Below are 27,679 nucleotides of genomic sequence, written 5' to 3' on the forward strand. Positions count from 1 at the left end.
CAGTATTCTAAGAATACTGTATAAAATAAGCAAACCAGTCCTCCGGGAAAACCTGAGGGACTGCTTTGAACAAGAGAAATGAACCTTAATGCATAAATGGATACATCCTCATTAAGCTGCAGATGCCAGGAATCACTGGGATGCTGACCCCTGTGTGGGAGGTACTGCACCTCTGCAGGTGGCAGGGTCACCAAGGAGCATAATTCTCTACCCCCTGCAGAATACTTGCCTGGAATATCTTTATATTCTCCGGGTGATGCCTGTAGAATTTTTCCTTTCTTTCCTTTAATCTCTCCTACCAAAGTAGTCTCGAGCCCCTGCTATGCGCCAGAGACTGTGCTTACTGACAGTTACATAAGGAAGATTAAGACATGCTTCTTGCTTTCAAAAAATTCACACATTAGTAGGAAAAACTAAAATGTAAAGAATTCTATAACACAATGCCAGGCTAAATCTGGTTCCCCTGTTAACACTCTAATAGCACTTAGTACTTTCCTTTTCTATCACTTATCACAAGTTGGTAAATGCACTTGTATATTCCATTAATTAATATCTTACTTCTGCCAACCCCCTTCTCACAGTGTAGACTGTGACTCCTTGAGCTAATATATACTTAGTAATTATTATATACCAGACACTGTCTTAAGTGCCTTACATATATTATCTTTCAATCTTCAAAACTACTTTAAGAAGAATATACTAATATTCTTATTTTACAAATGAGGAAACTGAGAAACTGAGGAAACTGAGACAGTAACGTGCCTGAGGTCACACAGCTGGTAAGAGTCAGAACCAGGTCTTAAACGTAAGCGGTCTGGCTTCAAATCTCTGTTCTCAGCTCTGTATTAAAGGGAAGATATCAAGACTCTTTTAAAGGTGATGGATAAGTAGGTGATACAGCCTAGAAAGATTTCCTTCTAAAATTATTAAATTTCAATAACGTAGGTAAGCTTCCTTTGTCTGGAAAATACATTCATATGGAACTCCTTAATTCCTACTATCAAATCCAAGTTAGGCTTTGTGTATACAAAATATAAAGAAGAACAGGAGATAAATGGTGGCACTTAGATCAGAAAAAAAGAACATTTACTGCAAAACAAGTCTATGTGTACTGAAAAATACTGTTATCCTAAAAGCAAAAGGCTATATATTGTCATTTCTCTGACTTGATCTAAATTTAAGATTATGAAAGCCCAAGAAAATTGATCAACTATTTCCTAAAGAAAGAGACCCACCTCCACTGCTATAATAATCCAATTCATTAACCCATGGACAGCAGGCACTTCCCTGGTAGACGCTTGTTATCATCTCATCAACTAAAAATGCAAAATGTCTATTAAAAATAAATGAGATTGGTGGCCGGGCACAGTGGCTCGCACCTGTAATCCCAGCACTTTGGGAGGCCGAGGCGGGTGGATCACCTGAGGTCGGGAGTTCGAGACCAGCTTGACCAACATGGAGAAACCCCGTCTCTACTAAAAATACAAAATTAGCTGGGCGTGGTGGCGCATGCCTGTAATCCCAGCTACTAGGCAGGCTGAGGCAGGAGAATCGCTTGAACCTAGGAGGCGGAAGTTGCAGTGAGCCGAGATCACGTCATTGCACTCCAGCCTGGGCAACAAGAGTGAAACTCTGTCTCAAACAAAAATAAGAGAGAGATTGGCTGGGCACGGTGGCTCACACCTGTAATCCCAGCACTTTGGGAGGCCGAGGCAGGTGGATCACTTGAGATCAGGAGTTTGAGACCAGCCTGGCCAACATGGTGAAACCCTGTCTCCACTAAATATACAAAAATTAGTTGGGTATGGTGGCAGGAACCTGTAATCCCAGCTACTCAGGAGGCTGAAGCAGGAGAATCGCTTGAACCCAGGAGGCGGAGGTTTCAGTGAGCCAAGATAGTGCCACTGCACTCTAGCCTGGGCGACAGAGCGAGACTCTGGCTCCCAAAATAATAACAATAATTTTTAAAAATGAGGTTCCTTTATGCATCCATGTAATTTAAAGACATATTAGATTTCTACACTGTTTAATTGTTCTGTGCCTTTTAAAAGTATAACATGAAGACTTTTTGTCTTGATGTGTTAAATTCTTGTTTGTAGTTTAAAGCCTGACATGACACCAGTTAGGTTTAAACCCTGGCTCTCTTACTAATTATCTACATAGATGTGGGCTGTTGGTCCAGTTTAGTTAACTGCAAAATTAGAAGACTGAATTAAATGATTTGTAAGATTCTTTTGTCCTCCCCTAACATATTGAAATTTGAAAACTTTGTCTGTTTATATCTTTGTATGATGCTTTATTTCCATTCAATAATGTTAGAAAATATTCATGTTTGACTCCAATTTAAATTCTTTCCATGAGCATTTACTGTAATAAAAACCACTAAATTCACTTAGAAAATAAATTGGAGTTAGGCTCAGTGTTCAACAAAGGAGTCTGGTTCCCAAAGCATCAACACACAGGACAAGGACGTCTGTTGTAGAGATTATTGGTGTTTACAAATACCAGTGTTCTGCTTTTCTTCTGGGCACATGGCTGGACCACATCTTACAATCAGTTGAGACCATGTGTCTGAATTTCAGCCAATGGAATACGAACCTACATGGCATGTGCCACATCTAAGCCTGAAATGTTAAAAATGTCCTTCATGCAGTCCTGGTTCTCCTTTTCTACCCACTAGCTAAGTGGACAGAATTTGAAAAATGGAGAGAAGAGCAGAGACACAAGACAAAAGGAGCCTGGGCTCCCGAATGACCACATGGAGCAGAATCCTTCTGCAGGACTTTACTGGATTGCCATGAGAGAGAAAAAGATGTTTATTATGTTAAAGTACTGAATTTGAGGCACTAGCCTATTCCGACCTTTTAGAGTTTTATCCAGGTGAAATTGGGTTAAAATGAGCATCTAGTTCGATCTTGAAGGAAGGCAATCTCACAAAATGGTTAGTCTGAGAAGTGCCACATTTGTGGTGGGCATCTTGCAGCATGCAGCCCTGTGAATCTTGTGACACTACTGTCTAATACCCTATTCTGTCTGTCATTATACACAGGTCACCCTAGTTTTGCCAATGCACTTGCTGCACTTCCAGCACCTCTCTATAGCACTTCACTTTCTCCTCTTCCTACCCAAGTTCTCTCTCGGTTTCCCTAATACTCTATTATCCAAATTTCCTCTCTAATAAATGCAGCTTAGCTGTTCTTCATTCATTTTTTCATTTGCTATCCTTTTTATAACATTACTTTTAAATCATTTTGAATTTTCTAATTCATTTCTTCCCTTTTCTTTTTTTTTCTTTTTTCTTTTTTCTTTTCTTTTTTTTTTTGAGATGGAGTCTTGCTCTGTCGCCCAGGCTGGAGTGCACTGGTGCTACCTCAGCTCACTGCAACCTCTGCCTCCCGGGTTCAAGCAATTCCAATCCTCTGCCTCAACCTCCCGAGTAGCTAGGATTATAGGCGCCCACCACCATGGTCAGCTAATTTTTGTATATTTAGTAGAGACGGGGTTTCACCATCTTGGCCAGGCTGGTCTTGAACTCCTGACCTCGTGAACAACCTGCCTCAGCCTCCCAAAGTGCTGGGATTACAGGTGTGAGCCACTGCGCCCGGCCCCCCTTTTTTTTTTTAAGAGACATGGTCTCACTCTGTCACCCAGACTGGAGTATAGTGGCATATTCATGGCTCACTACAGCCTTGACCTCCTGGGCTCAAACAATTCTTCCCCCTCACCTTCCCAAGTACTTGGGACTACAGGTGCACACCATCATGCCCAGCTATTTTTTATTTTTATGTATGTATTTATTTATTTATTTTAGATGGAGTCTCGCTCTGTCACCCAGTCTGGAGTGTAATGGTGCGATCTCAGCTCACTGCAACCTCTGCCTCCCAGGTGCATGCTATTCTCCTGCCTCAGCCTCCCAAGTAGCTGGGACTATAGGCACCCGCCACCATGCCTGCCTATTTTTTTGTTTTTGTATTTTTAGTACAGACAGGGTTTCACTGTGTTAGCCAGGATGATCTCCATCTCCTGACCTCATGATCCACCCGCCTCGGCCCCGCAAAGTGTTGGGATTACAGGCATGAGCCACCGCGCCTGGCCCATGCCCAGCTATTTTTTAAAATTTTTTGTAGAAATGAGATCTCACTATGTTGTCCAGTTGGCCTCAAGCTATCCTCTCACTTTGGCCTCCCAAAGTGCTAGACTTATAGACATGAACCATCATACCTGGCAACTTCACTTTCTGTGTGTGTGTGTAGACAGAGTCTCACTGTCGCCCAAGCTGGAGGGCAGTGGCACGATCTTGGCTCACTGCAACGTCTACCTCCTGGGTTCAAGCAATTCTCCCACCTCAGCCTCCCAAGTAGCTGGGAGTACAGGCACACATAACCACACCCAGATAATTTTTGTATTTTTTGGTAGAGATGGGGTCACCACGTTGGCCAGGCTAATCTCAAACTCCTGACCTCAAGTGATCCACCAACATGGGCCTCCCAAAGTGCTGGGATTACAGGCATGAGCCATCGCACCTAGCCAGCTTCACGTATTTTGAAGTTCTGTTATTAGGTGCATATGTGTTTAAGATTGTTATGTCCAGGCTAGGTGTGGTGGCTCATGCCTGTAATCCCAGCACTTTGGAAGGCTGAGGCAGGCGGATCACGAGCTCAGGAGTTCGAGACCAGCCTGGCCAACATAGTGAAACCCCATCTCTATTAAAAATACAAAAATTAGCCGGGTGTGGTGGCACGCACCTGTAGTCCCAGCTACTCGGGAGGCGGAGGCGGGGGAATCACTTGAACCTGGGAGGCGGAGGTTACAGTGAGCCAAGACCATGCCATTGCACTCCAACCTGGGTGACAGAGTGGGACTCCATCTCAAAAAAAAAAAAAGATTGTTATGCCCTTTTGATGGAATGAACCTTTATTTTATGAAATGGCATTCATTATCCCTGGTAATATTCTTTGTTCTCAAATTTATTTGCCTAGGTTCCACTTCCCTGCTCCACTACTTAGAAACTCCTTAAACACAGTAAGCTGGGACAATTACAGGGCTTACCTCATTTGTCTCTTAGCTCTCAGGAATAATTGTCCTTTGTTGTTTTTTGCCTAAGTGTCTTTAAAAAATTATTTCATATATTTTAGGCAATTTTTGGTTGTTTCAGCCAGCGAAGTAAATCTGGCACTTATTACACCATCTTGACATGAAGGTGAAGTCACTAAGTGCATCATCTCATTCGATCCTCACTGGAATCCTATGAAGTAACTATTATTCTTCTTTTTAGTGAAGAAAAAAAGTGAAGTCTCAGTGTAAATAATTGGTCTACATTTACATAACTAGCAAAATCAATTGAAATAAATGGAACAGGTAATGATTTGGGTGATATGCACAACTATTTCTTGAAACTAAAATTAGACTCATGGTGTAAGTTTTTTTTAAATAATTTGCAAATTTACTTATTGTAATAAATTTCACAAAGATAACAAGATCGAAATGCATTTAAGTTCGCATGTAATGATTTGCTTTAACTGACAATAGTGCAGTACGTAAGATGAAGTCTGTCTCAGAAAACCTAGGCTAAAAATTCAAAGTACTTGATGGGAGAAATGATAAAATCTTGTAGCCAGTGAGACTGAACAAAGGATAAAAGCTAACAATATTTATTTCTGGTAGGAATTCGACCTGTTGCCATATTTTCAAAATATCCCCAAAGCCAGCAATCCTGAAGCAAATATTTTTAGTATTCATGGGAGTGTTTAAAAGAAACAAACAACTGAACTATGTTTTTTTAACCTTCTATTTTTCTTTTGCCCGTTTGAATGAAATGGAAGTAAATAATCCAGAGTGGCTTGGGAGGGGCCACCAAAAACATGACTCAATCTGTGTCACAAAGATAGTCTTAGGGCATAAATGCCTCAATTTAGCAAATGTTCTGCAGTGGGCTGAGTGGGAACAATGGGAAATCCTAGTTCAAAGGTGCCTCCTTCTTCTAAAGTACGTATCATGGTGTCTGGCACATCAGAAGCCCTAGCAAATTTGAGTTCCCTTCCCTTCTCTTCAAGCAGAATAGATCAGACCAAACACTGTCCCTCTCACAAAGGAAGCAGCAACTCAAGGACACCCAAGCAAGGCTAGATGAGGAGGCTTAATTTGTTTTTATCTTGGAGATCCTTCACTGACACTAATTAATCTCTCCCTCAAACTTGGAGGGTTAGCAAACCTCTTTTAAAATAGCTGCAATATAACTCTCCCTAAATGGGATTTTAACTAATGTATAATAATTACTCTTATCATAACGGCATCTCTTTACCACATTCAGAAGAGAACCTCGCCTGTCCGCCATAAGTGGTGTTATTAGAGGGAGGAGAGTGTTTTTTTCCTGTCCATTCATGCTCCAGCTGCCATTCAGCTGCATTCTGCGGGGACAATGATCCTTGCCTTTTATGGAGTACAGATGGAAATGCAGAACCACAGCATTCACAGAGATTCTGCTGTCTGCCAAAGCTAGTCTGCTCTATTTCTTTGGAAATGCATAATATTTCTGAGCTATATAAAAACTTTCTTTAAAAAGGAAACTGCTTTCTGAGTCCCCTGAAGCCAAGAAAGAGAAGTCAGTTATGGAGAGTCACTATTACAGACTTGGCCTTTAGATAAAATGCCTTTTTTATTTATCAAAATGAAAGAGAATTTGCAGCCACACTGCATGAACCAAAACTTAATTGCACAAAAATCTGATTGGAGAGCTCATTTTGCTCTTGGACACAACAGAAAAGCATTTGCTTAGACCCAGTCTGGCTGTGACTTGCTAAAGTAGAAAAACACGGGCTTTAGCATCAGATAGACCTGGGTTTGCATCTTAACCTGCCATGTGAGGATAGAGCTTCTAAGGTAGTGCTGTCCAATAGAACTTTCTGCCATGATAGAAATGTTTTTATTTCTGTGCTGTACAGCAGAGTAGCCACTAGCTACATGTAGCTATTGAACACTTGAAATTTGGCTAGTGAAACTGTAGAGTTGAATATATATATTATATATATAGTTTTATGTATATATATATATTTAAGACAGAGTCTCGCTCTGTCACCCAGGCTGGAGTGCAGTGGTGCAATCTTGGCTCTCTGCAGCCTCTGCCTCTCAGGTTCCAGCGATTCTCCTGCCTCTCAGGTTCCAGCGATTCTCCTGCCTCAGCCTCCTGAGTAGCTAGGATTACAGGCATGCATTACTACGCCTGGCTAATTTTTGTATTTTTAGTAGAGATGGGGTTTCACCATATTGGCAAGGCTGATCTCGAACTCCTGACCTCAGGTGATCCGCCTGCCTCTGACTACCAAAGTGCTAGGATTACAGGTGTGAGCCACCACGCCCAGCCGAATATATATATTTTTATAAATTCATTTAAATAGCCACATGGGGCTAGTGGCTACTTTATTGGATAGCATATCTGTAAGATAAGAATGAGTTGTTGCACCTCCTACCACTAAGAAAAAGTTGCACCTCCAATCACTAAGTTGGCTTCTTCGAGTTTTGGAGGGAGCATAGACTGCTTTCAGGAGCACTGCTCCAATCCATTTTTCAGGTGACCCAGAAGGCTGTGGTTTTACATGGAACCCAGTGTAAGAAGAGGGGTTGCAACAAGTTGAGACTGTGACCCACTTGTCCTCCTACTCAGGCTATATACTAAAGGGAACAGTAGCAGATGAGAATGCTGGGTGGAGAACCAGGTAAGCCCCAATAGAAGAATTGTTACAGTGTCTCCTAGAGCTTGAGAGTAAGGGCATGGCTTTTGTAGCAGAGAGCACTTTTCTGTTTGAAAAGCAATGCCTGGGCCAGGCGCAGTGGCTCACACCTGTAATCCCAGCACTTTGGGAGACTGAGGCGGGCGGATCACGTGAGGCCGGGAGTTCGAGACCAGCCCGACCAACATGGAGAAACCCCGTTTCTACTAAAAATACAAAATTAACTGGGCGTGGTGGCGCCTTCCTGTAATCCCAGCTACTTGGGAGGCTGAGGCAGGAGAATTGCTTGAACCCAGGAGGCAGAGGTTGCAGTGAGCCGAGATCACACCGTTGCACTCCAGCCTGGGCAGCAAGAGTGAAATTCCATCTCAAAACAAAAAAAGAAAGAAGGAAGGAAGGAAGGAAGGAAGGAAAGAAAGAAAGAAGGAAAGAGAGAAAGAAAGAAAGAGAGAGAAAGAGAGAGAGGAAGAAAGAAAGAAAGGAAAGAAAGAAAGAAAGAAAGAAAGAAAGAAAGAAAGAAAGAAAGAAAGAAAGAAGAAAGAAAGAAAGAAGGAAGGAAGGAAGAAAGAAAGAAAGAAAGAAAGAGAAAAAAAGAAAGAGAAAGAAAGAAAGAAAGAAAGAAAGAAAGAAAGAAAGAAAGAAAGAAAGAAAGAAAGAAAAAGAAAGAAAGAAAGAAGGAAAGAAAGAAAAGCAATGCTTGTCATTCTACTGGACCCTAAGAGGGACTGGGTATTAATATCAATGACTATGTATCCAAAGCTGCCCATCATATGCTGAATCTTATTTGATCCACTGTGTCATGGTTGGAGCAGGTGCAAGGCAACTCATTCTTCCATGGCAATGCTACATTAGGATCAGGTCGAAAAAGTTCAAGAAGGTACAAGTACATTTCATAAACAGGTAGCTCAGATTCACATTATCACACTAATGCCTCTTCTAAAATCCAAGTCAGAGGAGGAAAGGACTTGGGCTTGGTTCAAAATGGGTAGCATAATATGTTGGTGCCGACTGAAAATGGACCATTGTTATTATAATCCCATCAGGGTACTTCTAGAGGACAGTGGTGAAGGGAAATTCTCCCAGTGGGCAGAGCTGCTAGCAGAACACTTGGTCATTTAATTACAATGGAATGAGATGTGGCTTCAGGTACAGACCTACATAAACTCCTGGTAAGTGGTCAGTGACTTGGCTAATTGTTGAGGGGCCTGGAAGGAATGACACAAGAAGATCCAGAACAAGGAATTCTAGGAAGAGGTATATAAATGAATTTATAGGACTGAGCCCAAAGTATTTATGTCCTTGTGTCTCACATAAATACTCATTAGAGAATAGTCCATGCAGAGGAGGTGGTCAACAATTAAAGGGACAGAATGAATCTTTCTATGGATTGCCCCTTTTAGCAACCACAGCCAATGAAATGGGTCATGTGGCAGAAACAAAGATATTGAATTGGCCTGACAGCATTGACTTGCTCTCACAAAGACTGATACAGCTACTGTCACGGTGAATGTCCAGTCTCCTGGTAGAAGAGACTAATTCTGAGCCATCAAGATGGCGCTATCCCTTGAGGCAAACTCAAGTATAGCAGTAGGTTTACTACAATGAGCCACTTCCAACATGAAAGGGACTGTGATTTGGTCTCACTGAAATAGAAATCTACTTATGGTGTTAGTTTGCCTTCCCTTGTACCTCCCTCAGCACCACTATCTACTGGCTTACAGACTATCTGATCTATGTGTATTGTATTCCATTCAGCACTTCCCCAGAACAAAATCCCAATTTATGCCAAAGGAAAGGCTACATGGATGCATGACTAAAGGACCCACTGGTCTTCTTATGCACACCGTCATCAAGATACTCTGTCTAGTAGAACAGTAGAAAGTCCTATTAAAGCTTCAGCAAAGGTACCAGCTCAAGAGTTCTCTTTCCCCTAGGTTGTAGACTATCTGCTGACAAAAAGCAAATTATATGGTGGTGCTTTATCCTAAACAGCAAGAATTCATGGATCTGGGAACCACAGGGTCAAATAGAATTGGGTTTTCGTATTTCTGAAACTCACAGAACTTGTACTTTCTAATCATAGGTTGTACAAGGTTAGAGATTACAGTTCTAGGGGGATCAGATGGATGGCAGAATGCTCTGTCAGATGACACAGAAAGGTACCTACTGAACTTACAGCTATAACCTACATACCTTTTTACTTAAAGTTCCTTATACCAGGAACTAACACATAACAAAGGTGTGATTGTCTCCTCAGGAATCACTGATCCTGATTATCATGAGAAATAATCCAGAATTGCTACTATACAACAGGGATAAAAAGGAACATGTCAGGAACCCAGGAATTCACTGAGGTATATCTGGGTAGTAGTTTGTTTGTTTGGTTGGTTGGTTGGTTGGTTGGTTAGTTTTTGAGATGGAGTTTCGCTCTTGTTGCCCAGGCTGGAGTGCAATGGCACGATCTTTGACTCACTGCCACCTCCGCCTCCCAGGTTCAAGCAAATCTCCTGCCTCAGCCACCTGAGTAGCTGGGATTACAGGCATGCATCTCCACACCTGGCTAATTTTGTATTTTTAGTGGAGACAGAGTTTTACCCATGTTGGTCAGGCTGGTCCTGAACTCCTGATCTCAGATGACCCACCAGCCTGAGCCTCCCAAAATGCTGGAATTACAGGGGTGAGCCACCATGCCTGGCCTTCTCTTGGTAGTATTATGCATAGAAGATGCTCAATTGTAACAACCAGAGCCTGACAAGGGCGAGGCAACTATGAATACAAACCCTCAGAAATGAAGCTCCATGTCATCCCAGCAGATGAACAACTGAAGATGAGGGGATTCAGAATAGATGGTGAAGAAAGGAGGTGATACCTATTACAACCTTGGGATCAGTTGTAGCAACAGGAATTATAGCTTCACTCAACTCTTGATTTAAGTCTTTTCAGAGATTATAGCTAGTCACCACCTTGAAGAGGACTCTTTGGTTGAGTGAACCTCTCCCTTTGGGAAAAAAAGTGACAGCATGCTGTTCACACACACACAAAAAAATGTTTATTATGGCAGCTGGATATAATGAGAGCACATGAATTGATGTGAATAGTGCAAGGGGTGAAATGTATCATGTACAGCCTATGGCTTACTTCAGTATCTTGGCTGCAGCTACTTCTGTCATTGCCATACTTGTTCCAACACCAGTAGTCACTGCACTGACAAACATTGGTTGGTCTCTGACTAATTTCATGTAGGCACAGCCGAACAATATTTTCACATGCCCACACTAGGCACTTCTTGCTTTTTGCCCAGTCAATGCTGAGGGATGAAATGACATGAGGCTTGCTAGGTCCCACATAGGTACAACCCAGACGTGTAGAAGAACTAATGTACTAGAAAGCAAATATTTGACCAATGAGAAATGGGAGCTAGTGGATAAATTCTCCTCCCTTCCTCCCCTGAAAGAACTGTCTTGAGAAGCAGTTGCCTTTATGGGCTCAGAAGAAAGTCCCATGAGATCAGGTAATAGTCTCATTTGATTCCAAGCATGGCCAGCTCGATTCTTCAATCATGCTGTACAGGATTAGGAAAATTCATGCCATGAGAAAATGGAATTACTGATATTTTCTTGTAAAAAAGATTGAATGCAGGTGTATAGGAAGAGAGCTATGTTTGAACATCTTATGAAGAACAGAGTTAATATGCATCTTTCTGACACTTCAGAAAGTCAGCCAGTAACTCTTGCTTGCTGGTTGGCTGTCAATTCCAATTCATTCATTCTGTAGGCCTGACCCAAGGCATTCAGCAGCAGTGCCAGCAGATACACAGTGGTATCCAGAAAAGGAGAGAGCCATTTATAAAAAGGAAATTATACTAAGCACTGTGGCTGTGCTACATGTATTCCATGTATTATTGCATCTAATCTTCATAGACAGGTATCATTATGATCTCTAATTTAGAGGAAAGGAAAGAACAGGAGTTCGGATTAACACCACCCAATCACTAAGTGGACAGGAGTCAAACTCATATTGTTTTTGACTAATGCAATTTCTCTAAACTGGATTCCTTTACCGAGAACCAGAGCTGTGCTCAGCTATTATTGTTTTGTGATCTCATTTGACCCGAAGGAAAGGAAGGCTGGTACCCTGAAAGAAAGAAAAAAATCACACACACATACTATCTTGGCAAAAGCAGACGTTGAATACAGTTATAGGTAAAAGAGGAAAACAAGATGGAATAGAGAAAATCAAAACAATCTTGGACTGCATTTGTCCAAACCGATGGTTCACAGAGTGTGACACAGCACATATATGTATCCCAAAAAAAGTGGATGTGTTATTAATTTGTGATCAATATACCCAATACTTTTTGGCTAGCACTAAAGACATTCTATTCAGCAATGTCTGCCAGATAAGCAGTGGGTGGTGTGACAGGCTGTAGGGCAGAGCAAAATTTGCCGTGAACCAGAAAGGATTGTATCAAGATCAAACAGGTGCCAAAGAAAGAAGCGTTTACTGGAACACTTGAGAACACAGTCTTCTGTGTATCTAAGACAGAGTAGTTAGGGTAGTCAATATTTCTATCAAACAGCAACAGTGTTGCTGAGAGACCAAGGGAGAACTGAAAAGAAAATTAAAATGTGAGACAAGATTGTTTTCTGTCCCTCAGACTGATCAGTAATGACTACTGACTTATTTACTGATGTTACATGAATCTTTTAATTCCTTCAAGTTATACCACTAAAAATACCATAAATATGAAAAGTGTGATAACACTGGTTTAGGAAACCAATTTACTTGATCAGAATTACCACCTTACCTAAGCTGGGAAACAAATGGGAAATCCTGCTTGTTAAAGCACTTTTCTTACAGAAGCACTTTTCTTCACCAGTAAAACCGAGATGAAAGTAGGATTAATAAGGCGTAGATCCACTTTCACGGGGCTTTCTAACAGAATCTGGCATTCCTTTGGAGCAGGTGACTCACCTGGACACAACTGGCTCAGAAACCCTGAAAGATAGAAGACATCACTCACTGAGAACGTATTTGGAACACAGAGAGCTAAAAATGAAATTCCCTAAGCCATGGGTGGCACCACAACATGCAATAGAAAGGACTGGAAGTGGGGTGGTGCTTTGAAATAAGAAAGCCAGGATTTTGCTGTGACTTGGCACCTCTCCCTCCATTTTGCCACACATAAAGGAAGCCTGCAAAGTCGTAAATGGCAGACCTCACATCAGCTGAAGAGCTGTGAAAGTAGCCGCCAAATCCCACAGGCTGTTCTTGAAACTAGTCATGACTCCTGATTAGGCAGAGACCTAGGAAGCTGTGCGGACTCTGCAGGTTTGCTACAGCTCTTTCAGGAGGGTTTGCTACAGTTTCCTTTGCTTTGCTTTGCTTTGCTTTAACCATAAGGAGACACAAGTTTCACCTGCTAAAGTCTCTTCTGTCACACTGTGGTCCTTTTATCAATATTTGATGATGATGAGGTTCAGGACATATGGCACCTTAGCATTAGAGAAAACAGCAGAAGCAGGAAGGTCATTCTCAACTTCCCCTCACCCTTTCTCCCCTGAAGCAGGCCATAAAACCTAGCTGACATTCCTCTGAAGTAGGTCATAAAACCTTCATTCCGGCCAGTGCAGTGGCTTACTCCTGTAATCCCAGCACTTTAGGAGGCCCAGATGTGCAGATCACGAGGTTAGGAGTTCGAGACCAGCCTGACCAACATGGTAAAACCCCATCTCTACTAAAAATACAAAAAAATTAGCCGGGCATGGTGGCACGTGCCTGTAATCCCAGCTACTCAGGAGGGTGAGGCAGAAGAACCGCTTGAACCCAGGAGGCAGAGGTTGCAGTGAGCCGAGATCTCGCCACTGCACGCCAGCCTGGGCGACAGAGCAAGACTCCCTCTCAAAAACAAACAAACCAGCAAAACAAAACAAAACAAGACTTCATTCCAGAGGTGCCCACCCTATGCCCAGGAAAAAGGAACATCCTAATCCTCAGACACAGAGAAGCCAAGAAGAATCTGAACAAATGGACCTTGCGAAATTCCTCCCAGTTTATTACCATTATTAGATCATAATCCCTCTCTCCAATCATACTTCTGCACCACTGGCCACTTTTCATCAAACCTAAGCATAAAAATACACAGATTGCCCTGTTTCTTTGGGGTCTTCATTTCTGAAGATTTCACTGTCTCATAAAACTTACATTAAATACATTTGTATGCTTTTCTCTTGTTAATCTGTCTTTTATTATAAGTGCCTCAACTATGACCCTTGCAATGGGTAAGGAAAAGATATTATTTATTCTCCCACACAATGACAGCAACTCAATATGCATCTTTGGCTTTCACATTTGGCTCTTGATGCTGACCTGAAAATAACAGTTCAAATAACAGTTGAAAGCATCCCATAGTAAAAAGAAAGTCACTTTTTCTTTTTTTTTGTTTTCCTGCGTGCTTAGCTCTCCAAGGTTGGACATGAATTTAAGGGCCACAGAGCACTGGATGAAAATCCTAACTCCGGCCGGGCGCAGTGGCTCACGCCTGTAATCCCAGCACTTTGGGAGACAGAGGCAGGCAGATCACGAGGTCAGGAGATCGAGACCATCCTGGCTAACACGGTGAAACCCCGTCTCTATTAAAAAATACAAAAAATTAGCCAGGCGTGGTGGCTGGTGCCTGTAGTCCCAGCTACTCTGGAGGCTGAGGCAGGAGAATGGCGTGAACCCGGGAGGCAGAGCTTATAGTGAGCTGAGATCGCGCCACTGGACTCCAGCCTGGGTGACAGAGCAAGACTCCGTCTCAAAAAAAAAAAAAGAAAGAAAAGAAAATCCTAACTCCAACACTTACTGTTTTGTTAATTTAACTCTGAATTTCAGACTAGTCTTTGTTAAGTGGGGAAAATGACACCTGCCTTACAAGAGGATTTTTGAGAATGATATTATGTAAAGGGTCCAACCCAAAGACAGTGCTCAATAAATGTTAATTATCTTGCCCTGATTGCAGTTAAATTCCATGCTTTCTTTAATAAGAAATGTAGTTGGGTATTATCTCCATGTAACAGGCTGGAGAAATGGAGGCTGATAATGTGGCTAAAAGACAGCTGGCAAATAACAGAATTAAGAATTAACTCCACATCTTTTTGGAATTCCTAGTGCTTTATTCCTTTGCTCTGAGACATTGGGCTTCAGTTCATTTATTCACTGATTGAACAAATGTTTTTCAGGGCCTAATATATGCCAGATAGGAGAAATAATGGATTGAAAAGAAAATAGGCAAATCTCTGCCCTCATAGAATTTGTATTCTAGTGAATGGAGACAGATAATACTAAATATGTACAATGGGGACAAATGCCAGAAGGAAAAAGAAGTGGAGTAGAGGACAGGAATGTGGAATGTGTGTGCTAATTTACAGAAGACAATCAGGAAAGTGGTCTGATAAGCTGACCCATGAGCAGACCTGAAGTCTGAGTGAGAATTGAGCCATGCAAATATCTGAGGGAAGAATGTTTTGGGCAGAGGGAAGCACCAACTACAAAGGCCCTAAGGTAGGAGCATGCTGCATTTGTCAAAGGAATATCAGGATATAGCGAAAGGAGAGATGCAGTGGGAGGCAGGTTTATCCAGGGCTTCATAGGTGGCAGACAGCTCTTTGAATTTTACTCTGAGTGAGGTAGGAAGTCAGTGGATATGTTGGGCAGAGAGGTAACATGATCTTAAGTGTTTAAAGGATCATTTTGGCTGCTGTGTGAAGAGACCATACCCAGGACAAGGGAAAAGCTCAAGATAATTTCCTAATTCAGGGGAGAGGAGAGGGTGACTTGACTAGGATGATGATAGTGGTGGAGGAAAAGAGGAATAGTTGGGTTCAGGATTTATTTTCAAATAGGCTCAACAGAATTTGCTTATGGATTTAATTTGGGCATTAGAGACAGAGGAAGACATGTTAAGAATAACATCAAGGTTTTTTTGTTGTTGTTGCTTAAAATACCATAGAAAACCACCAATGATTGCTAAAGTATCAGCCTTTATAAGTAACCCTGAATTCGTCATTTTCCCTCTCTAACTTTAGCTTCTTCATCTGCGAACATTTTGTGATGGGTCCAGAAGCACTTCAGCATCCCTTCCCAGCATCCTTCATGCCAGCAAACTTAATGTAATGATAGTGTTTCCTCTTCCCAATTCTAAGAATTTCTCTCCTTCCACCCCTATGTATCATTCTATTTCCCTCCTCTTTTCATTTTTCCTACTTCCCTTTTCCCGTTCTACCTGCCTCTTCCAGAGTCAAGGAGAGCTGAGGAGACACAGTCACAACTTGGCAGAGAAACACCCCATTTCCTCTGGATCATGCTGGCCACATATTTTCAATCCATCAAAGGCTAAGTCTTGAGCATCTACAATGCATTAAGTACCCTAGGAAGATAGCTCATGTCCTAGGAACCAGTTGCTTCTCCTCACATTAGTATCTTGACTCTTGTGGATCCCTCCAAAAGAACATAAGGGAAACAGTGCTGCAGAGCTGTACCCTAAACCTGGTAAGTTTGGACCACCTAAAAAGCTTTATTCCTCAGAGTATTGCTATTGCCTCCCTCAAACCTATTCACTCCTCTCCTAAAGTATACATATTCAACTGATTTGAAAGCTAGACAAATAAAAATTCTACTGGACAATTAGAAATTCTTCATATGGAGCAAGGAGAGGTGGCTCATGCCTGTAATCCCAGTATTTTGGGAGGCCAAGGCAGGCAGATCTCTTGAGCCCAGGAGTTTGAGACCAGCCCGGTCAACATGGAGAAACCCAGTCTCTACTAAACATATAAAAATTAGCTGAGTGTGGTGGCGCACAACCGTAGTCCCAGCTACTCAGGAGGCTGAGGTGGGAGGATCGCTTGACTCCAGGAGGCAGAGGTTGCAGTGAGCTGTGATCAGGCCACCACACTCCAGCCTGGGTGACAGAGCGAGACATTGTCTCAAAGAAAAAAAAAAAAAGAGGAAAGAAAAGAAATTCTTCATATCTTCTTTGCACTGAATGGCTTATAGAGCCCTTTCACATTCACGACACCATTTAATCCATCAGACAGCCCTACGAGAAAAGATAGCAAGACAGAAATTATTGTCCCCATTTTCCTGATGGGAAAATTAAAATTCAAACAACTGTTAACCCAAGGAAATTACTGTTAATTATAGGATGTTCACTAGAATGTGGGCCCTCTGGTTTCCAAACATAATGCTTTTTCATAATAATGGTTGCCATTTATTGAGCATTATATGCCTAGTATTCTGGGAATAGTTTACATAAATTTTCTTATTGAATGTTTACAAAAGCCTAGGAAGTGCATGCATTGTCCCTATTTTTCAAATGAGAAAACTAACACTCAGAAATGTTAAATAAATTATCCATCAGGTATTTATAGGTGTGACACTAGGAGACGTGGCCAAAATCAACCTTGCCCATGGATGTTGTTGACTCTCATATAAAGAGGTTTGAGGGTTACAAATGAATTATCAGCAGCCTTTGGCACAGCTGATTTCTCCTTCATTCCTATAACATATATATTTTTTCCCCTGTAGTCATCATTTTCCCTCTCCTACCTCACAGTCATGGCTTTTTGGTTTCCTGTGCTAGTTCCTTTTTCTCTACAATCACCTTAATTTGGAAGTCCCCAGGGGTGAGTCCTGCACCCTTTTTCTTCTTTCCCCATATGATTTTATCCATCCCCTTGGATTCAAATACAAACTATTTTCTGAAGACTCTCAAACTTCTGGCTCCAGCTTAGCCCACTTCTCTGAGTTCTAGACTTTCTTCTATATCCAAATGCCTTCTTGGCATATCTGTTCAGCTGTCTCACTGACATTGCAAACTTAACATTTCCAAAGTGGAATGATTGATATCCCCTCATTCCATTCCTAAACTGATCATATCACAGTCTTGCCTTTCCCTGACAATGATAACCACTGGTACAGTTACTAAAGCCAGAAACCAGAATTCTCTCCCTTCTCTCACTTCCTGTAACCTACCAGCAAGTCCTATTGGCTCTGCTTCCAAAATATACCCTGCATCTCTCTAGTCCTCTCAGTTCCAAGTCACCATTCACTTTCATCTGTGGTTCCTCACAGCTGCCCCACTGTACCCACTCTCAGTCCTCTCCCACCAGTCCTCTCCACAGTGATTTTTTTGAAAATGTGAATCAGCTTGTGTCACTCCCCTACTTTAAAGCCCTTAATAGCTTCCCATGGGCTTAGAAAATGTTTGAAAACCTTGTCATGGTTCCAAAGACCTGCTGAATGGGCTCCTGCCTTTCTCTTTCCTTCTTTCCTTCATTATACTCTAGTCAGACAGGCTTTCCAGAAGTTCTGCAGACTTTCCCTGCTCTTCCCCATCTCAGCACTCTTGCCATGACTCTACTTGGAGAGCTCCTCCATTGACCCTTCACTTGGCTGGCTCTTTGGTCTCATCTTGAACATCTTCTCTTATGAGAAGCCTTCCTTAAACATGTTCCCCTGTTAGCCTTTATCACAGCATCATGCCTACTTTCTTTATCACACAATCATAACTTGTAATTATCTAATATATTTATCTATTGTCAGACCCCTCATGAGGGCAGAGATTTGTAGGTCTTACCACCGTCATGATACAGCATCTGTATATGTATATTTCCAGTACCCAAAGCTCAGTAAACATTAATTGAGTGAACAAAAGAATGCAGAGGGTGAATTTCAATTTCAATTATGCAGACCCTTTAGCATGAATATGGTGCTTGGTTATGTTTATCCTTTGTGTTTTGTGCTCTGCAAACTCAGGGAGGAGTCCCAGTGATGAAGTAATGTAGAAAAGAGCTGTGGTCATGACCTAACCTCTATTAAATTAGAACAATGAGGACAAGTGATATTGACCCAAAAGAATCTAGGCCGTTAGGCCAGGTGCCAAAATTGTTTTTGCTTTTATATTTCCTTAGGTATATAAGAGACTTGAATTTCTGAGAAGCTATCCAAACTATGACCATACATTACAAAATCCATTTCACTTAGCCCTTAAAGACTCGTCATGCTCCATTTCAATAACAGCTAGACCTCTCATCAGCATTTGCAGGGCTGGAGGCCATATCCGACCCAGGCTTTCATCTTTGTCTCCAAAAGCAGGCAAATGTGAAATCATAGTAACCATTTGTCTTATGTTAAGAGCCTACAGCATGACCAATACCGCCAAGTACTAGGTGCTCTGAATGTTACGCCTATTTAATCTTCACCATAAACCTATGAGGATTGTTTTATGTCTAACTAATAGATAAAGAATCTGAGGCTCAGAGAAGTCACACTACTTACTCTTATGCTAGGCTTTCAGCTGGTAAGAGACAGAACTGAGATGGACCCCAAGTTGTCTTATTCCAAAGTGAGCATTATTTAAACTCCATTATATTTTCCTTTTTTAAGAAAAAAATCACTTCCATGTATTTTTATTAAATTATTTCAATTATTAGGTACACTGCATAATATTTTCTGATCAACTGATGAAGTATGATTCTCTTTAAAGAGGCAATGTAAGTAAGCTTTCTGGGTCTCCACTATTCCTCCAGGGTGAAATCCTAGCAGTGATGCTGTCACAGAGAATAATCTTAATTTACCTTCTCTGGGTAAACAGCTGGCTCATACAGATTAGAGACTGCTCTTGCCTAAAGTCTCCTTAAAAAGGAAATGAATCTACTTCAGCATTAGCCCTCACACTGTGATTTGTGGAGCCCAAGGATTCCATGAAGACCCTTCTAGGGTCCCTACAAAAGGGGAAAAGGGTACCATTTATTCCTTTGTTTATCTGGTTTGGGGCTTTAACTGAAGGTTTCATTTAACATTTGAAAAACACTGCCCTTGAGGAAACAAAAAAAGGAAGGAAGGAAGGAATGGAGGAAAGAAGGGAAGGAGGAAGGGAAGAAGGGCAGCAAGCAAGAAAGAAAAGAATGAAGGAAAAAGAAGGTGAGAGTCGAGAATTTTCTGTTTCTTGGAATGGTTTACACAAATAAGGCATTCTGAACGCATACCTGACTGAAAGTTGGGGAGAAACAGTAGACCAATGGTGGAGGCTCCTTACAAAGGAAGGTGGAAGAGAGATATGTTCCAGCCCTAGGAAAAAAAGTTAGCTAGAACAGCTAACATAGGTGTGAGGGAATAAGAGCATGGCTTTTTTTTTTTTTTTTTTTTTTGAGACGGAGTCTTGCTCTGTTGCCAAGCTGAAGTGCAGTGCTCGATCTTGGTTCACTGCAACCTCTGCTTCCCGGGTTCAAGCCATTCTCCTGCCTCAGCCTCCCAAGTAGCTGGGACTACAGGTGCATGCCACCACGCCCAGCTAATTTTTGTATTTTTAGTAGAGACAGGGTTTCACCATGTTGGCCAGGATGATCTTGATCTCTTGACCTTCCACCTGCCTCAGCCTCCCAAAGTGCTGGAATTACAGGCATGAGCCAGCAAGCCCAGCCAAGCATGGCTTTAAATAGAAACACAGGATAACTACTAGACCCTCATTTTTGTAAGGAATTCCTAAGATGACACTGAAGTGAAAGGTCAACACAAGCTCATGCAAACCATGTGAGTGTTGCTCTATCTCCAGAAAGCTAAAAATATTGTAAAATTCTTGATTACAGTTCAGAGATGCTGGACTGGGTCGGGCGCGGTGCCTCACGTGTGTAATCCCAGAACTTTGGGAGGCCGAGGCGGGTGGATCACCTGAAGTCAGGAGTTCAAGACCAGCCTGCCCAACATGGCAAAACCCAGTCTCTACTAAAATACAAAAAATTAGCCGGGCATGATGGCGGGCACCTGTAATCCCAGCTACTCGGGAGGCTGAGGCAGGAGAATCGCTTGAACCCAGGAAGCGGAGGTTGCAGTGGGCTGAGATCATGCCACTGCACTCCAGCCTAGGTGAAAAGAGCGAAACTCCATCTCAAAAAAAGCCATAAATAGAGACCCTGGACTGCCAGCATTTTGCTCTCATGTTCTTTTTCTTTTAGATATAAGGGTCTCACTGTGTCGTCCATGCTGGACCCCAACTCCTGAGCTCAAGCAATCCTCCTGGGTATCTGGAAAAACAGGCACACACTACTTCAACTAGCTTCACCCAGCTTCACTTACGTTCTTAAATTTAGTTTTTCTTTGGTAATTGAACACCCAGCTGTCCCCCTTAAACCTAACAGATGACTGCTTGTGACTTTCAGTATATCTAACGGTTTTTCAATTTCCATTTTGTTACAGAAAACATCACTTCCAGAATGGAAGTACCTCTCTTCTGACAGGCCTATTAATATGGTCCAGAAAGTGGTCCCAAACCTACTGCTCTTCTGTAACTATACATTCTCTCTAGATACATTCCCTTAGTCCCATGCCTTTTTTTTTTTTTTTTTCAGACGGAATTTCACTCTTATTGCTCAGGCTGGAGTGCAATGGCACGATCTGGGCTCACTGCAACCTCTGCCTCTGAGGTTCAAGTGATTCTCCTGCCTCAGTCTCCCGAGTAGCTGGTACTACAGGCGCCTGCCACCATGCCTGGCTAATTTTTGTATTTTTAGTAGAGATGGGGTTTCACCGTGTTGGCCAGACTGGTCTTGAACTCCTGACCTCAAGTGGTGCAACCGCCTCGGCCTCCCAAAGTGCTGGGATTACAGGTGTGAGCCACTGCACCTGGCCGGTCCTATGTCTTTAAATAATTTCTATGCTCTACTGCCTCTTATAGCTTTATCTTATAGCTTTATCGTCAATCCCGATCTTTCACCAAAATTCCCTTGCTGGGTAAGTACCTGACATCTCCATGATGTACACTCAGATGATTGAGTGTGTATATGGTAGGTATAGGTATCCCAAACTTAAAATGCCCAAAACAATGTTCCTATTCCCCTAAATTTGATCATCCTCAGTTTTGCATCTCAGCAAATGACTACACCACACATTGCTTAAAAAAAACAAAGAGCCCTTGGAGTCATCCTTGCCTCCTCTCTCTTCTTTACACTCCATATCCAATGTTGGCTTTATCTCTCAAATTCATAGTATTCCTCCGCTTCTCTCAGTATCCTCTGCCACTGCTCTAGTCCAAACCACCATCATTTCTCCCTAGATGAAAATCAGCAGCTTCCTAACTGGTCTCCCTGCTGCTCTTGCCCACCCCCATACAGTCTGCTCTCCAGACAGCAGTCAAAGCAAATTTTTAAAAATGTAAGCCGGGTGCAGCAGCTCATGCCTGTAATCCCAGCACTTTGGGAGGCCAAAGCAGGAGACTCTCTGGAGCCCAGAAGTTTGAGATCAGTCTGGGAAACATGGCAAAACCCTGTCTCTACAAAAAGTAAAAAATTAGCTAGGCATGGTGGCAGGCACCACCTGTAGTCCCAGCTACTCAGAAGGCTGAGGATAGTGTGAACTGTGGTTGTGCCACCGCACTCCAGCCTGGGTGACAGACCAAGCCCTTGCCAAAAAAAAAATTAAAATGTAAATCAGACCATGTTACTCCCCTGCTTACAACTTTCCAAGGGTTTCCAATTACACCAAGAATAGAATCCAAGCCCCTTACTATGGTCTAGGACAGAGTTTTTCAAACCAAACCATTTACTAGATTGTGAAACCAATGCACTAGGTAAAAATCAGCATTTTAAAATAAAATAAGACAGAAAATATCAAAGTTACCATGTGTAGTGAAGATAAGTATTATTTTATAAGGGCGGAGCATGGTGGCTCACGCATGTAATCCCAGCACTTTGGGAGGCTGAGGCAGATGGCTTGAGCATAGGAGTTCAAACCAGCCTAGGCAAAACGTTGAAACCCGGTGTCTACAAAAAATACAAAATGAGCCAGGTGTAGTGGTGTGGGCCTGTAGTCCCAGTCACTGGCGGGGGAAGGGGGCTGAGGTGGGAGGATCAGCCCCAGAGGCTGAGGCTGCAGTGAGCTGCGATTGGGCCACTACACTCCAGTCTGGGTGACAGAGGGAGACCCATCTAAAAAAAAAAAAAGGTGTTATTTCACGAAGTTTTTCTCTCAGATATATGTGCTAGACTGTGATGGAAAATGCATTTCTTACTCTGGGGCCACATTAAAAGAGTTGAAAGCCATTGCCCTACAGGACCCTAATAGTCTATTTGCTCATATCTCCCACCTAATCTCCCACTCCATCTCCTGCTCACTCAAATCCTTGAGTCCCACCAGCCTTCTTACTGTCTCCAAAGAAGCCAGGCTTCTCCCCACCTCAGGCCCTTGCCTTTTGTTTGGAATGCTATACTTCCAATTATTTGCATTGGATGGATCCTTCTTGTACAGGTCAAGTCACTGCTTAGAAAGCCCTTCCTCTGACTGTTCTAAAGCAGGCCCACTCACTCTTCTATCATATCAACCAGTTTGATTTTCTGATGATGCTGACCACATTTATTTGTTTGTCCATTTTCTTTCTCAGCCCTCTGGGCATAGCCACAAGACCTTGTGACATTACCAAGGACCTTGACTGTCCACCACAGATCCCCTGCCCACATATAAAAGTGAGTCGATAAATATTAATTGATGGACTGTTGAATGAAAAGTGAAATTGCTTGTACATGTGTTTTTATAAAATAGGGACACCCCATAATGAAATGCTTAACTAATTGTACTAATGCTGCTGAGAAAACAAAGCTGCTGCTGTTGCTGCTAAAACCACACAGTGGCTGGCAGGCAGTGCCCCGTGGGAGAGCCTGATGTTTCATTTGTCAGCTGATTGATGAATGCTCAAATTTAGTGTGCAAAAGTTAATTTCTTGGCGTGCAATGTATGAAAATGTAGATTGGTTGACACTGAGCATTTAATAGTTAAGAACATTCTCATAGTATTTGCCTAGTGCCCTGTGGTTCCTGGCAACAATAGCCAAAAAAAAAAAAAACTTTAAAAATCAAGTATTCATCTTGAACTCCTTTCAGCTATAGTGGAACCAGAAGTAAAATCTACTTCTAACACCTTTAGTCCTGAATGAAGGAAGAGAAATCCAAGAAAGCAAGTAAGTAGTGGCAACTGTCAGGAGTGGCAAGATGGGAGAAGAGTTTGAGTGGAAACTGCCCTCAGGGAGCCAGGCCCAGGGGCTGCACAGCCTGTTCACCAAAGTTCTCCCAAAGGTTATTAGGATTATCGTCTCGATCTTTATTTATTTCCAGGTGTCTGATCATAAAGGGGCTTGTATGCTAAGCTAAGGAGATTGAATTTTCTTCTGAGTGCTATGGGGAAGAACCTTAAAAGGGTTTTAAGCAGGAGAGTGACCTCTTGAGGGGTATCCAGACTCCCAGGCTGCATTGAGCAGGGGAGGGGAATTGAGGGTGTGCACGCTTGGCACTGGGAAGCACTGCGGCAGATATTCCCAGTGAGGAGTAAAGAGAAGCCTACAGGAAGGCAAAGGTTGTGGGAACCAGAGATTGTGATGAGAGAGGCTTGTTCGAATCTGACTCTCCCTACCTACAAGTTACCGCTTCCACTTGGTGACCCTACGATGGTTCCTACGCCTCTTTCCTCTCTGAACAAATAAAGCTGATAATAGTACCTATTCCAGAGATTGCTGTGAGGATTGTGGTAATGAATATAAAAACTCAATGCCTGCCACATAGTAAGTGCTCAATAAACATTAGTTGTTTGTTTTTAACCAGGCACTGTCCGGGGGGCCCTATTGATACAGGAGCGCCGGGAAGGGAAGAGCTAGTCCCTTTAAATGATGCAGCAGGGGTAAGGGAAGTGCCTGAGAGAAGGGCGTGGTCCCCGGCTAGGGCTCTACCCCCACGGACCCAGGTGAGGACAGGCACTTCTGCCTTCACACGCAAATGTTGCGTTTTCAAAGACCCCCTAACCTGTCACGACCCCATCCTGGCCTATAGAAACCTGGGACCTTGGAAAGGTAAAGACATTAGCTGCTGGACTACGAGTGGAACACATCAGCGGAAGAAGACAAGCAACTGGACTTAGAGCGGACGTTGAGGGGAGCACGCCGGCGGAAGATCACACCGACAGACGCCTGGACTGGCGGGATGAGGCAGAGTTTGGGCGGGGCAGTCAGAGAAGAGCGAGAACTGCTAAGCAGGCCAACTCCAGGGTAAAACCATCTCCATGCTGGCTCCCACATCACTGAAGAGTTTCTTCCATTCAATAAAACTTTGCAGCCGGGCGCGGTGGCTTACGCCTGTAATCCCAGCACTTTGGGATGCCGAGGCGGGTGAATCACGAGGTCAGGAGTTCAAGACCAGCCTGGCCAAGATGGTGAAACCGCGTCTCTACTAAAAATACAAAAATTAGCTGGGCGTGGTGGTGGGCGCTTGTAATCCCAGCTACTCGGGAGGCTGAGGCAGAGAACTGCTTGAACCCAGGAGGTGGAGGTTGCAGTGAGCCGAGATAGCGCCACTGCACTCCAGCCTGGGCGACAGAGCGAGACTCTACCTCAAAACAAAAACACAAACAAAAACAAAAACAAAAAACTTTGCACCTATTCTCCAACCCCACGTGTGATCCGCTTCTTCTGGTACACCAAAGCAAGAACCCGGGATACAGAAAGCCCTCTGTCCCTGCGACAAGGTAGAGGGTCTATTTGAGCTGGTTTAACACAAGCCGCCTATAGACAAACTAAAAGAGCACCCTGTAACACATGCACACTGGGGCTTGAGGAGCCGTAAACATTCTCCCCTAGACACTGCCTTGGAGTCGGAGCCCTGTATGCCTGCCTGCCTCTATGCCCCCCTGGAGGTTTGAGCAGCAGGGCACTGGAGAAGCGAGCCACACCCCCGTGGCACACCATGTGAGGGGGTCAAGGGAACCTTTCCCGTTTCACAGTGTGAGGCAGATTCACACCCAACAAACCAGAACAAGAGTTTGACCGTCACAGATGCTTTGAAAACATAGAGAACCCAAAGTTTATTCTCACCAGCAGAGAAGGCTTCACAGAGGTGGATCTGGAGCTGGCGGGGTGGGGGGGGAATAAACAGCATTTTAGAGGCAGGACTTACATTGAAAAATGCAATTCACTCCAATGCATGCACTGTAATGCAAACTCTAGTCTTGATTGGTTAGGGTGAGCCTGTGACTGCGGCGAGGTAGAGGTGACCGGGAAGGCCGTTCCTGCCTGCACTTGGGTAAGAATTGGGACTCCAGTCACCTCTTCATCTTGGACAGTCGCTCTAGTCCCCTCTTTCTGAGGCAAGGCTCGTATCTTAAGCTAGTAGGAGATCCGGCCGCAATCCCGGCTCTCAATAGGTCGGGGATTGAGGGCCCCTCAACCACAGATTTTTGTCTGCAAACCCAGTTTCAGAGGTCCCTAAAAGTGTACAAATAGTAAAGCCAGGCCCAGTCGAGCCAATTCTTTCCATCCCTCCAGCGCTGCATGCTGATTATTTGCTCTCCATATCACCTCTCCTCAGGGGGCTTCAAGGAATCAGCAAATCCCCGGCATCAGAGCTACGAATCCCTAGCACAACCCATTCACACACAGCGGGGCGGCTGGGGATTAATTGGAGGGGGAATGTTGTGAATTCCAGAGAGTTCTTTCTTTTCTCCTCACAGTCAGTGGCCGGGGATATTGCTACATGAAAGCTTTGCTGTCAGTATCAATCATCATTGCCCAGGCTGCTACATTCCAAAGAATGAATTGGCCTCATTTGGTAACTCGACTGGAGGGGGGGAGTCATTCCTGAAGGGTCCACATTTGCGGGCCCCAATTCCGACTCCGTAAGTGGTTTCCAAAGACAAACAGAAACCCGGAGAGCCCAGCTTCCTTTTCCTGGATTCCCCATTTTAGTGAACCCTGGGAAGGGAGAGACCTGAAGGTAGGGTGAGACCCCTGTTAGTGCCTGGGCAGGAAATCAGCCAGAGCTTTGGCTGAGAGGAGAGAGACAGACAAAAATAGCGCATTGCTCTCTCATTGCTTTGATGCAGAGGCCGACTTTCCCCTGCGTCTCGGCAGGAAGGATAAGGCTGCAGGGCTCTCCCTCATCTCTGAGCTAAGTGGGAGCCCAGGGCCTGCAAAGCAAAGTGAACCCAAACCTCCCCGTTCAGAGGGAGAGGTGCTCTAGGAAGGCAGTTGTGTGTGTGTGTGTGTGTGTGTGTGTGTGTGTGTGTGTGTGTTTTAATGCAGTATGTCAAACGTTTTCCTCATGGAGGCCATTGCTGGGAGCCCCTAGAAAATAAACGAATTTTCCCGGGGATTTCACCTCTTAAGTCTGCATCCTGCCTGTCTAAACCTTTCCCGAATTCTTACCTTTTTCAGTGCAAGATTTCCTGATTGCCTCCTCCTCCCCCATACTGTCTGAGCATTTCTCTCCACTTCTCCCAGCCTCCTCCCTCTGCCTTGTTGCAGAATTTCCTGAAACTCCCATCAAGTCGAGTGCTCACAGAATGTATCCTGAGGGATTGGCAGGCTCCTCCACATGTCTTGGCCTCGCTCTGCTTGCTGTGAGAGGTGCTGCACTCTGACTGTCCCCAGGAACTGCAGCCCCAGGTGGGGCGGCTCAGTGGCTCTGGGGTGGTGTGACCCAAAGTGAGCCGCTGGCTGTCTTACCTACTGCATCCATGAAATGAATGCTCTGCCTCCCTCTAAGGCTGTGCAGGGATTGGTGGGAGAATAGATTTTAAAGAGCTTTGTGATTTGTAAAGCACTCAACATGAGAAATGATTATGAAATTCTCTCATTGGAAGCAGTATTGGGTGAATTACTGATCTTTCTAAAGGCTTCACTCTGGATCTACCTGCATAGGAGAGTCTTGGTGAAGGGTATCCTGGGAGGAGTAGAGATAAAAAGATAAACCAAAACACACAAAAGCAAAAAGCAAACAAAATGCAGGATTATTATTATTGTCAAAAACTAAAACAGAGTGATATGCCTGCAATATTTCAAGTTGCAAATGCCCAGAAGGTGACACTGTCTCATGTGGGCAGCATTCTAGACCACTGCTCCATTTTCTGTAGCTTCTTTGTCATGGCAACAGGCCAAAAGG

This window comes from Pongo pygmaeus, chromosome 1 (assembly GCF_028885625.2).
Source record: "Pongo pygmaeus isolate AG05252 chromosome 1, NHGRI_mPonPyg2-v2.0_pri, whole genome shotgun sequence".
Lineage (NCBI taxonomy): Eukaryota > Metazoa > Chordata > Mammalia > Primates > Hominidae > Pongo > Pongo pygmaeus.